The sequence below is a fragment of the Neomonachus schauinslandi genome, chromosome 1 (assembly GCF_002201575.2).
Source record: "Neomonachus schauinslandi chromosome 1, ASM220157v2, whole genome shotgun sequence".
Taxonomy (NCBI): Eukaryota; Metazoa; Chordata; class Mammalia; order Carnivora; family Phocidae; genus Neomonachus; species Neomonachus schauinslandi.
In genome coordinates this window covers 104,603,467-104,616,271 of record NC_058403.1, presented here as the reverse complement: position 1 = coordinate 104,616,271, position 12,805 = coordinate 104,603,467, and the positions used below count along the sequence as shown (strand labels likewise).

The 12,805-nt window shown below is 48.0% G+C and overlaps 1 non-coding gene across 1 annotated transcript; it reads right to left on the bottom strand.

Moving 5' to 3' along the window:
• Positions 1 to 10,723: 10,723 nt before the first annotated feature.
• Positions 10,724 to 10,854, bottom strand: LOC123327008. The gene has a single exon (XR_006541474.1). It is a non-coding gene; the product is annotated as a small nucleolar RNA SNORA63 (small nucleolar RNA).
• Between the last annotated feature and the right edge of the window lie 1,951 nt (positions 10,855 to 12,805).

Here is a 12,805-nt window from a genome sequence, read left to right as displayed (position 1 = left end):
ATCTCTGTGTAGACTTTCACTTGAAAAGCCTGAGGGTAATAATATTGTCATCTGTGTAGGCAAAGCTGGAAGGAAACAGATGAATGTTCTAAACTCCTGCCTCTTGGCAGAAATTAGTGTAGAGAAGACAGACTCTCAGCCCTGGCCTGACAGCTGAGGTGAAGGCCTCTCATCCAAAGGTGAGGGTACCTGTAAAGAGTCCCAGAAGATGACAAGTTCCTGGGGTGAGGGCATCACCTTGCTCCTCTTTCTCTCTGTCTCAGTTTCTGTTTCTGTCTCTGTCTCTCTCTCCCTCTGAGGCAGTAAATGTTTATGGGAAGAATGGCTGCCACCCTGAGTCCTGTCAGGCTACCTGGGAAAGGAACAGGGGTTGGGAAATGAAACCACTGGCAGGCCTTAGACTTGTCGGCTGAAGATTCATGAACAAACAAGGGGAAGTGACCTACCTGCTACAAAATTGCTAAGAGAGATGACACTCGACGAAGGGTGGGAATCCCCGAAGGGAGAGGAGAGGAGAATGGATTATGCTCCATTGTAGGCTGCCTGACAAGTTGTCCACACTCAGAGGAAAGCACATGCCCCTCCGTGGGGCAGGAACACCAGCAGGGGCAGCCAGAGCAATGTGGGCACTGCGCCCCCGCGGGGAGGGGTGAGGCTGAGTCAGCAGCAGGCGGTGCCCGGGATAAGGACTGCAGGGCAGTGCTGGGCGAGAGCGGGCAAACACTGGCACCCCTGAGAAAGGGGGCCGGGGGCTTCTCTGCCCAAGTCAGCCCTTCGCCCTGGCACAAGGCCCCAGGGGGGCAGAGCTGATGTGGCTGGAGAGTGTGGAGGAGGTGGGAAGGCAGAGCCAAAGAGCTCTGGGGAAGGACCTGAAATCTGCGGCTTTCCCTGAGGCTGTTGGGGCCTGGAGGAAGGGAAGCGACACACAACTATAAACGTTGTGCATTCTGCAAACTTTATAATTAGTCTAAAGACATTCCACCATCCTGTTTTAGGATGGTGTACGTTCAGATTCTCCTCCCGTGCCCCAGTTTAGGTTCCATGAAATCCTCATTCTCCTCGCATTTCCCCCCATGGACCCTCAAGAGCACCCGTAATTCCTTCCTTCTCTCAATACATACTAACTGAAGGCCCGCCCTTTTCCGGGTCAGGCTAGGTACCAAGAATATGATGTCAGCGAAAACAGACACAGCCCTGCCTTCATGGCACTTCCACGGTAGAAAAGGAGAGACCTTGATCGAATACCCACACAAGTTAACGTGACACTGCAGTGCGTGGAGCTCTGAGGCTATAATAAGGGGTTTGGTTTAATCAGAGATGTCAGGGAACTCTCTGAGAAAGTGACGAGCGAAATAAAATCTGAAGGAACAATGGGATTAACCAGGCCAGCTGGTCCTGAGCCTCTCTGTGGAGGGACGCTGTCTGTGTCTTCTCGGCCGTGGAGAGACTCGAGTGTGACCAGAGCACAGACAACAAGGCAGGCAGGAGGCATGACAAGGCTGGCCTTGAGACGTGGCCTGGGGAGCCACTGAAGGGTTTAAGCAGGTGGGCCATGTGATCAAACAGGCACTGCAGAAGGATTGTCCCAGCTGCCCTGCAGAGAAGAGCATGGAAAAGGCCACAAGTGGATGTCCTTGAGACCAGTTAGGAAGCCGTTACAGGTGAGTTCGAGACCAGGAGGAGAGCAATCCTATTTAGGATGCACAATTGTCAAAACATGGTGATGGAATAGATAGGCTTACAATGTACTCTACGCCTGTGCGATCTTCCAACAACCTCCCCTGCAATAAGCCCTCTCTTCGTGGCTAGATGACTATCTGAGACACAAATACAACATTCTCTTTGTCAGGTTTGTCCTTAGGGATGCCTTCATGATTCCTCGCTAGTTTTCTCTAAAAATGAAGTGAGGGAAGGTCCATGATGCCTGGAACATATCAATTCAAAGGTCACGAGGTGAAATGATGATAACAACTCAGATTAGAGGACTGTCAACTTCCAAGCTCCCCTGACCTTAGAGGAAGGGCTGAAGGGTTGGGACGAGACCAAGAGAGCTTAACAACACCAAGGGCATCTGTAGCGTTAGATGGGCTGAGCGAGTGCTTGAAATTCATGTATTGTCCAATTAATCGAAGAATTCTACTACACACTTAGGGGATGCTTTCATAAGATTCCTGCATCAGCTGGGAATGCACCTAGCTACCAGATGCCCTCCTGCTAGGATCCTTGCTTCTACAACACAGCCATGGATCCATCTCCGGAATGGTATTTTATCTCTGTGCTGGGCTAGGCATCAGAGACTGGAAGATGAAGAAAAGTGTCCTGCCCTCCAGGAGTTGCAGCCTCGCAGGTCCATCAATCAGGACAGCACGGTGTGGTGTGTGACAGCACGGGCAAGGGATAGGAGCTCTGCCCAGAGGAATTAGGGAGGTTTTCCAGAGGGCACATCTAAGCCAGATGTCAAGGGGTGAGCAGGAATTTATCTGGAGAAGCGGAGACTGGTTGTTTCAGGCAGAAAAAAATAGCTTATACAGAGACAGCTAAGAATGAGGTGTGACCAAAAAGTGACGGCCCAGGGGTGATAGTAAGGCTGTAGCAAGAGGTGAGACTGGAGACCGCACTGGTGGGTCACACGGGCTCTGAACTACCTGCTTTGGACGTTAGTGTTAGCATTTCTATTGCTGCATAACAAATTACCCCAAAACTTAGGTGTTTAAAACAACAAACATTGGGGCGCCTGGCTGGCTCAGTGGGTTAAGCGTCTGCCTTCAGGTCAGGTCATGATCCCAGGGTCCTGGGATCAAGTCTTGCATCGGGCTCCTTGCTCAGCAGGGAGCCTGTTTCTCCCTCTGCCTCCCTGCCCCCCTGCCTGTGCTCTCTCCCCCCTCACCAAGTAAATAAATAAAATCTTTAAAATAAATAAATAAAACAACGAACATGTATTATCTCACTATTTCTGTGGGTTAGGAATCCAGGCATAGCTTAGTGGTCCTCTGACTCAAGGTCTCACAGGCTGCAATCAAAGTTCAGCTGAGGGAGGGTCACCTTCCAGGCTCACTCACGTGGCTGTCGGCCAATCTCAGGTCCTTGCTGGCTTCTTGCTGAAGACATCAGTTCCTTGCCACATGGGCCTCTCCATAGGGCAGCTCAGAACATGTCAGTTGGCAGAGAGAGAGAGATGGAAGGAGAGAGGTTGAGAGAAAGACATAGTCTTTTTTAAGCCTAATCTCAGAAGGGACATCCCATCACTTTTTTTATTCTATTTGTTTAAAGAGTCACCAGATCCAACCCACATGCCCACAAGTGAGGGGGGTTACACAGAGTGTGAATACTAGCAGGTAATGATCCCTGGGGTCATTTTAGAGGCCACCTACCACACAGAGGAGAGCTATTTAAGACACGATCCCAGCATCATCCCATTCTGCATAAATTATATAGGGAGACATATAATTTCACTGCATATTAGTTTGTTTTTGTTGATGGGTACACTCTGGTCCCTAGGAGCCCTGAAGAACAATGTGCTTCATTTCACGTCTCTCTCTAAGGATTTTATACAACCTACTTGGCACTCACGCTGTTATTATTAGATGGATTCAGCCAAAAGCTGCCTGTGTGGGTAGAGATAGGTGGGAAGGTAGGGAGGCAGAGAAAGGAAAGGACCCCAAATTGAATCAAGAAAAAGGTCACACGCCAACTGAAAATTAGAAATGAATCTGAGTGGAACTAAGTATCGTGGTTGACAGCTCATACACGACAGCTCATACACGCGATGCCAACTTGCCACAGCTTGGCAGCGGACCTTGGTTTTCCCATATGCAACTGAAAATAACTAACATTCATCCTGGGGGAGTGCCGCTGAAATAAGTAATACTGGGAGCTATACCTCACTGCTTATTCAAGCTGGAAGCAGTCTGCAATTACTTAGCTGAAAATAGACACAAATTAAGTTGCCATTTCCGGAACCCTTTCTCCTGTACTATAGTACAAAACAGAAACTAATTTTTGAACTCTGACAGTTTCAATTTTGTTTCTTTTCTTGCAAATAAATGTGCTATCCCATAGAATATCCACAATGGCAGATTATTGACACTAACCTCTTCTGAGACCTCATCTCTTCAGAAGTCTGGTTTTCTGATTTTCAGCCCTGGGTGTAATTGCTATGGACAGAGTGACAGGCTGGTAAGAGTGACTAGAGGGGAGAGCAACTTGCCCACATTTGAAGTATACCGCATTGGGGCAGGGGGGCGGGGTGGAGGAAAGAGGACTAGCACAGAATTATCCCCAGAGATGTATGTGGATGGCTCTGCTCCCACTTTTTTTGCTCATCTGAAAGCTCTTAGGGTCTGCATACTTTTAAACACAGAAGTTCTCCTATGTTTTTAAAAGCAAAACAAACATACATGAGAACAAATAATAATAATGATAACTTGAGGGTCTCCCCTCAAACTTGGCTAAAAGGGAACTGGCATATAGATAATGTCGGTGTTTGGAGGTTTTCTGTTATGAAAGAGCCCCTGGATTGTATTATCTCCTTAATAAAACACCATCTTCCTTGACCTGCCATTGGAAGAAGCGAATGAATATCGAAGAGCCCAGCTGTGCTGGAACCTAGGAGGCTGTGGCAGCTTTCAGGGTACATTGCTTCTCTGTAACTTTGAAGTCCAACCTCCCTTTGCAGAAGGCAAAGAGTACTTTCTTCCCGTTGTTGGAGACATTAGTCATGGATGAAGCTCATTTAAAACTACCCCGCAACCCCTTTCACCAGCCCCACACAATCCCACCCTATATTCTTATCATGATCTGGTGAATCTTAGAAGTGACGAATTAAATAGTTTCCAGGTAAATTTTTGCCTCCATGAAGGTTTTCTTTTGCTTTTTTTTTTTTTGTCTCTGTAAGTCTTAAAAAAGAAAGCTAAAAGTCACCTAAGCAAACCCTTAAGATGGTGAATTTCGACAGCCTCACTTTAATTTGGGGGGTTATTTCATGCCTAGTTTAACTTTTTAAATTATTTTTAGTATCTCCTTTTCCAGACTTCTTTGGGCTTGGGAAGAAAATGGAATGAAGTTAAATGAACTCAAATTAAATTGAGTAATCCGAAATGAATTGATGTCAGCAATGATTCTGCAAGCAGCTCTCTCCCACATCACATCTCCTGGGAGTGGTGAGCTCAGCACTGCATTTATTCTGACAGAGGAAAGCACACACACAGACTCTGGCTGGCCCAGACCAGCTGAAAATTCAAGGCAATCACCCTCTCTGGACAACTTTCTGCCTTCCCAGCATTTATGCCCTGAAAAATCCCTGTTTGAGGAAGGACTTTCCTTTAAGTCCTAGCAGGACAAAGTCATACCCTTAACAGTGACAACCTGAATGGCAACTTGGCAGAAGGGCTCCATTTTCCCGGTTTCTCCAGCCCACTGATCCAACCCTCCGAAAGGCCATCCCACGTTAACTCATTTGGGAAAAGATAACCTCCAAGTTGAACATTCAAAAGATGGCAAAGTGGAGGAAGGACTGAGGGAATCAAAAAGGCAAAATCAAAATGCTGACATCTCATTTATTTTCACCATCAGGGAACTTTTTGATTAGCCTCCGTTTTTCTTCCCAGATTTCAAAAAAATAAAAATCCTTAAGTTCTGAGGAGGGACTCTGCAGCAGGAAGAGGAATAAGATCACAGGATGAGAAGAAAAAAGGCTGCACAAGTTCTCTCCCCACGTCCTCCGCACCCCCCTCCCCCCCCCCGCTGCCCATCACAGCCCCAACCACGCACACACATAGGGCGGGCTTGTACTAGCCCGTGACGCCTCACACCTCCCATTCCCCACCCCTCGCCAGATACAGGTCTTCAGTGACCTTAGAAATTTTCGTTTGATCGGGAGTGTCGTTTTTCAGAGGAAAACCCGCCCCCGCCCCGCTGCCCTCGTCCACGCCGGGAGAGCGCTTCCATCTGCGCTCGGACAGAACCGCCTCTCTGTGCCGCCCAGCACGTCCCCATCCGAGGGCGCCCGGGCCGGGACACGCCCTCCCGCGCGGGGAGCAGCTTTCCCAGGGGTCTTGGGAGAGGCTCTGGCCTTTCCTAACGAGGGCCGGGAGCCTCCCCTGTGGGCTCGTTCCTGGCAGGCGCTCCCCCTCCCGGCGGGGAACCCCGATTTCCCCACCGCGGAGGGGAGGGACTCGCTTCTGCTCCCGGCACAGCCGCTCAGGCGGCCGGGGCCGGCGCATGCGTGGAGAGGGCCGCGTCCGCTCTGGGCTCCCCGGCTCCCGGGGCCGGCGGGCGGCGCATGCGTCAGCGGTGGGGCCGGGGGCAAGCCCGCGGAGAATGGAGCTGCGTGGGTCAGGCTCTCCTCCCGTTTCCTGGCTTCACCTCGGGGACGCTGCACCGTTGGAAGAGAGCCACAGAAAGCTAAAGGCACAGGCTCCTTACAGGGCATCTGCTTCATGCCTCCATTTTACAGATGAGGAAATTGATCCAAAGAAGGGGTGGGAAGTGACCAAAGCTGCATTTCTGAATTCTGGCACCTGGGACCAGATCCAGCTCTTGTTGGCATGGTTTAGGTACTCCTTCAGTGAGCATTTATCAAGCTCCTGGATGCGGTGTACTAAACGTATGTATGGTATGAAAGATAACCACGGATACATCAGAAGCAGTGTAACCATGGGTGCCCCAGACTTGGGCACAGAATGAACAGCCCTGGGTTTGATTTTGATGATTTGCCAGACTGCACCATGAGCTGCTTGGCCTTAGTCAAGTGGTTAACCTCTCTGAGCGGTAGTTTCCTGGCCTGTGTAAAGGAGATAAAATAGGACCTACCTGCTGGGTGGCAGAGTTTAAAAGATTTAAGGTGCACATTGCTTAGCATGGCCACTGCGCGGGGAAGGCATTCAAATGAGTGCTCATGCAATATTTTGAGAGGTAGCAGTGGTAGGCACAGAGGCGTTCATGAGACCATGACGATACTCGTTTCCAGACAGAAGTCATGCAGAACAAGAGGGAGGGTACTTTCCCCTGTGCAGCACCTGGGGAGACTCACACAGGGTGACATGACCTGGCACTACAGAGACAAGAGGAAATGGGCTCTGTTTATCTTTCCACCAGCTGCTCCCACCCACCCTCTCCTCTTCCTCCGTTTCCAACTCTCACTGTGACTCATGGTGGCTGCAGAGATACATCAGGCCCTCTTATCAGAGTGAAATGCGTTCTGCAAAGGTGGTTTAATTTATGTTTGAAGTCCTATTTTATTTCAGGGGCCTCTCTCCTCTTTTTGCAGGCAGGGTAGGCGCAAGAAGGAGCAATCGATTTAAGTGAAGAAGAAGGAACGGTGTTTAAGTAGCTAAGGTGTCAGATTGAAGGAGTCTAGGATCAGAGATCATCAGAGTTGAGGATCATCTGGGACAACGCCCTCATGTTAATGAAGGAGCCTTGAAAAACTGTAAAAGGTAAAAAGACATCAAGCTTTAGATTCAAGTTAGAGAGCCCTCATTTTCTGTGTCCCCATAATTCATTCATCCATTCATGCTCACTGCTTTAGGGGTACATTATATACTGTCAGGTACAAGGTTCTGTCTCAGTAAGCAGAGAAAGGGAAAAGGAAAATAGGAACCCAGAAGGATTCCCAGCTTCTTTGTGCAGCTTCATGGATAGTGGTGCCATTTACTGTGATAGTGACTGGAGGAATAGAAGCTCCTCTGAGACGAAGATGGCATGTTTTGAACACATTTTCTTATGTGCATGGGACTTTCAGGGATGACCTCCAGAGTGCAGTTAAGAACATGGGTTCCAAGCCCCCCAGAGAGAGGCCTGGAAGTGCCCCCTGGGAAATAGTCAACACAGAGGTCGTCACTGAAGCTGGGGCTGGGCTGAGATGGTCCGGAGAGAGCAGGCCCAATGGGAAGATCATGGGATGGATGAGAAGTGAACCTGACAGATACCAGCTCCTAAGGGTCAAATAGGGGTCCTGAGGAGAGGGCAGAAAAGTGAGAAGAAAACTAGAAAAGGAAATGGCATCAAGCAGTCCAAATGAAGAGGTTCTCTAGGGTGAGGAAGTGATCAGGAGTGGGAAATGCCACAGAGATGCCCAGCACATGAACACTGGAATGTAACCATTGAGTTGGACAATGAGGAAGTCAAGTCATTGATGACTCGTGTGACCCCGGTTTCGGTGGGGTCATGAGACCAGAAACTGGGTCACAAGCGGTTAGAGGCAAATGGAGTCAGGGAAGAGGAGCAGCAGGGAGAGTGGGTATAGCTCAGTGCTTCAGAGGAGTTGGTTGGGCAGAGAAGGGGAAATGACAACTGGGGAGGCGGGTAAGTTTTTTGTCAGTATCTTTTTACTATGAGAAACTGAAACATGCTGACAGGGTAAAGTGAGGCAGGACGGGTCAATAGGGAGAAATAGAATTAGGTCTCAGTACAGCCTCCACAGAAGTGAATGGGAGGAGAAGGTATTCTGTCCCCATGTAACCCAAAGGAAGGATTCCTCTTCCTTCTTTTACTTCTACCATGTCAGAGGAAGCAATGCACTTGAAAGGCTTAGGGATGGACTTGAGGAGCTCTTCAAAACAAGCTTTGTCTGAGTCATGGATCTAGCCATGGCATCAATATGACTGCCAAATGCATTTAATTAACCTCATTTGCATGTGGAGCTGTGCTCAACGCCACCACAAATAATGTGACATAGATCCTGTTATTACCAGGTCTGTCAGGACTCTGGGTAGCAAGTGACCGAAACCCAACTCTGACTAGCTAAACCCAAAATGGAATCCATTAGTTTGCTAAACTGGGTAGACTGGCTTTAGGTATGGTTAGATTTTAGGTGCTTAAAAGATGTTGTTAGGAATAATAGGGATTAAGACTAAAATTGGAGTTTTATGTATGAGAGGTCTAGAGAGGAAGAGAAGGGGGAGCTTGTGGGGGGACAGAAGCAGCAGAACAAGACAAGAAGGAGGCCTAGGAGGAGCAATAGTATTGAGAAAGTAATGACTAACCCCACAGGCGTAAGAAGACCTTCTCCCCTGTGACCCCCTCCCCCCTAGAATTATGAGAGGGAGACCCTGGGTAGCCTTGCACTGGTCAGGCAGAAGGAGGCCCAGCATGGACTTCCCAACCTATGCTAGGCCCCTAATAGCCTAGACCCTACCCAGATGTAGCAGCAAGTCTGTGACCAGTTTTCCAGAGGTGAGCACTGTAACAAGGGGACTCAGTGATGTGGACTGCCAAGGAAACCCCTAGGTTCAGGACAGTTAGAAAGTCATGGCCAGAAGTCGGAAGCACCTGAGAGAGCAGAGAAGAGGCTAAATCAGCCAGGGAGTACCTTTGGGAGCAGTATCTCAGAATAGAGGATGGACCACCAACTCAACATCCACAGACGTCCACATAGAGGCTGGCAGGCCACCCAGGACAGGAAAAGTGGCCACTGAGATGAGCAGACACGAGGCAGCTATGCTCCAGGACCATACAAGGCCAAGAGTTCCCTTTCTCTCAATACCATGAGGACACAGAAGCCACACACCACCCTACCTCTACCCTTTAGACCCTACAGGGTGATCAAAATATTTAAAAGTCCTTATAGGCTCAGGCACCAACCAGTCTGAATGGAGGTGGCCTGCTGTTCCAGCATTAACCCTTTTGTTGACAGATTGTGAGGAGCTTGGGGAAAAGTCCCAGACGAGGGGCACTGGGGGTTGCTCAGGGAACTCAGGGCGGCACCTCTTTACCAACTGCCCTGGGCATATTTCAGTGTTGTATCAATCAGGTCAACCATAATGGTGGGTGTGGGTGAATATGAGCCAAACACCATCATCTTTACTGGTGAAGCAGGAGAAGGGCAAGGCCATCTGAGAAACTGAGCATGTTCTCAAAGGGGATTTTGAAACTATTGATTAGACCAAGACTTAAACCAGTGTCTCCTCCTACTAACCAGTGCCTCCAGATTGATGGGGGCAAATGAGAAAAATCACATCTTATTGATATATCCACATTGCTGTGTGTGCTGGATTTACCATCCATCTGCTTTCCTTTATGTCGGCTTCACTGTCAGGCAGCAGCTCCAAGCATTAGCAATCCCAAAGGGCAGAGCACGTCTTTCTCAATAGTGCCGGCAACAGGCCCAGGGCATGTGCTCATTGGTCCAGCTTTATTCACGTACCCATCTCTGAACCAATCCCTAGTTGGCCAAGCCCAGGTCACATGACTATTTCTCACCTCAGGGACTGAGAGTGGGGAGAGGCCTGGCTCCTCAAAGAAAATCAGGATGCTCTTAGTAGAAAATGAGGTACTGGTTTGGGGGCAGGCAGGAACACTGAGGCACACACCACTGGTGCCTTCTGGGCTTTAACTTTCTAAAACTCAGGGAGAGTGGGGTGTCTCCACAGCATGAAATGAATTGTTACTTGAGCATTTATCCATAAATTGATCCATGTAGATAACTAATATAGAAAAGCAATAAATCAAAGCAGAATTTTTTCCCTCTTAAATTTTTTTAGGATACTGATTAAATTGATTTTTTTTTTAAAGATTTTATTTATTTATTTGACAGAGAGAGACACAGCGAGAGAGGGAACACAAGCAGGGGGAGTGGGAGAGGGAGAAGTAGACTCCCCGCTGAGCAGGGAGCCCGATGCGGGGCTCGATCCGAGGATCCTGGGATCATGACCTGAGCCGAAGGCAGACACTTAATGACTGAGCCACCCAGGCGCCCCTCAAGTCAGTGTTTTACTTGGTAAACATGTCTGAGACCATGCATCCCTGGCTGCTAAGCACCATGGCAGACAGGGCTAGAAAGGTAACAGCTTTATTTTGAGCAGGGGGCAAAGACAAGGCAGCACTTTATAGCTACATTGTAACTAGATCCTGCATCTAAATTGATTTTTAATAATTGAATTAGAGGAATATAATCAACTAAGTGTCCAGTATGGTTTAAAGCATAGTGCATTTCATAAATCCATTTAGAAAATTGTCTCTTCTCTTGTGAATGTGGAAACAACTGTCTTACTTTTTCCTCTGTGTATTATTTTCTCTTTTTAAAGCAAATCACCCTCTCCTAAGTCCTAGAGAAACTAGATAATTCGTTATTGCCTGTAAAAAAAAAAAAGTTTTTTTGTAATAAATAAAAAGTTTAATTATCCAAGAAGAGATAGTAAAGGCAGCATCGGGTTTTCTTCACAGACTTTTATTTTCAATATCATAAAACACTCCACTCCGTAATTTTTTTTTTTTTAAGTCAGCTCTAAGTAAAAGGAGATAATTAAGTTTTCAGGAAAGGAAAAATAATCATCAGTTTTACTCTAAAATTTATGCTGTGTCTTTTTGGAAATAGTATTATTCCATAAGGGATATCTTAAAATTCACAATTTAAAAAATTTACATCTCAGAATTGAAAAACTCTCTGGAGGGGTGCCTGGGTGGCTCAGTCAGTTAAGCCTCTGCCTTCAGCTCAGGTCATGATCCTGGGGTCCTGGGATCGAGTCCCACGTCAGACTCCCTGCTCAGCGGGAAGCCTGTTTCTCCCTCTCCCTCTGCCTGCCACTCTGCCTGCTTGTGATCTCTCTCTATCTCTCTGTCAAATAAATAAATAAAATCTTAAAAGAAAAAGAGGGCGCCTGGGTGGCTCAGTTGTTTAAGCGACTGCTTTCGGCTCAGGTCATGATCCTGGAGTCCCTGGATCAAGTCCCGCATCGGGCTCCCTGCTCGGCAGGGAGCCTGCTTCTCCCTCTGACCCTCCCCCCTCTCATGTGCTCTCTCTCTCTCATTCTCTCTGTCTCAAATAAATAAATAAAATCTTAAAAAAAAAAAAAAAGAAAAAGAAAAAAACTCTTTGGGAAAAAAAAGTCATTAATCACACTAAGTAGAAATAAACTCATCATGCCCTGGTGTTTGAGTCACATAATTAATTCAGAAGGGGCTGGCTTTCTCTGCATGTGGAATCCTGGCATTCGTTTATTCATCAAATATTTATCATACCCTTATAGCTTCCCTGCTCTATGCTGGGCACTGGGGATGCAGAGATGAGTCAGACAGGCTCATGTCTGGGAAGGAAGGAGACAAGCGAGTAACAGGGAGGTCCACAGAGGTGTGCAGGCATGCTGAGGGCTTGTAGGAAGGAAAGTCGATTGATTTTTCAGCAGAGTGGATGGCTCAGAGGCTAGCTGGAATAGTAAGCTGTCTGAAGGCTTTGCATTTCTCACACTGACCAGAGCTGTGCTGGGGAAGTATTTATAGACCTTTTTTTTTTTTGGCCCTGGCTAAGATGGAGGACATTTGGAAATCCTCTTTGGCAGCCCTGAGGCAGCTGGGCTGTGTGTCAGCTAAGAAATGAGAACTCCTGGTCATCCTAGCACCTCAGTATGTGTGCTCTGGCCTTGCCTGCCGAGGCCACGGGAGTTCCGGTCCCCCATTCAACATATTCAACGTTCCGTCACCATTGAGCCGCCCCCATGGGCTAGACCCTGTTTAAGCAAAGCGGACTACAATCTCAGGTAGCTTACTTCTAGAGGAAGGGAGGGGGACAAATAGTATATCAAAGTGGCAATAAATATACTATAAGGAAAAACAAAGCAAGAATGACAGGACAGGGAATGTTGGGGATATATAATACAAAATAGGGTCTTTAGGAGATTGAGCCTAAATTCAGTTTGCCCAGTTCCCTGGGCCCCCAAGAACTGTGGCTGGTGGTACATTAGGAGCCCACCAAAGAAAGTGGCAAGCTGCCTGACCCCAGAATTCCCGAGAAGTGGCCAGCTCAGGCTAACACAGGCTGGTGTGCGTACCCACCCTGTCACCAAAGAGTTTCCTCATCTGGCGAATGGAT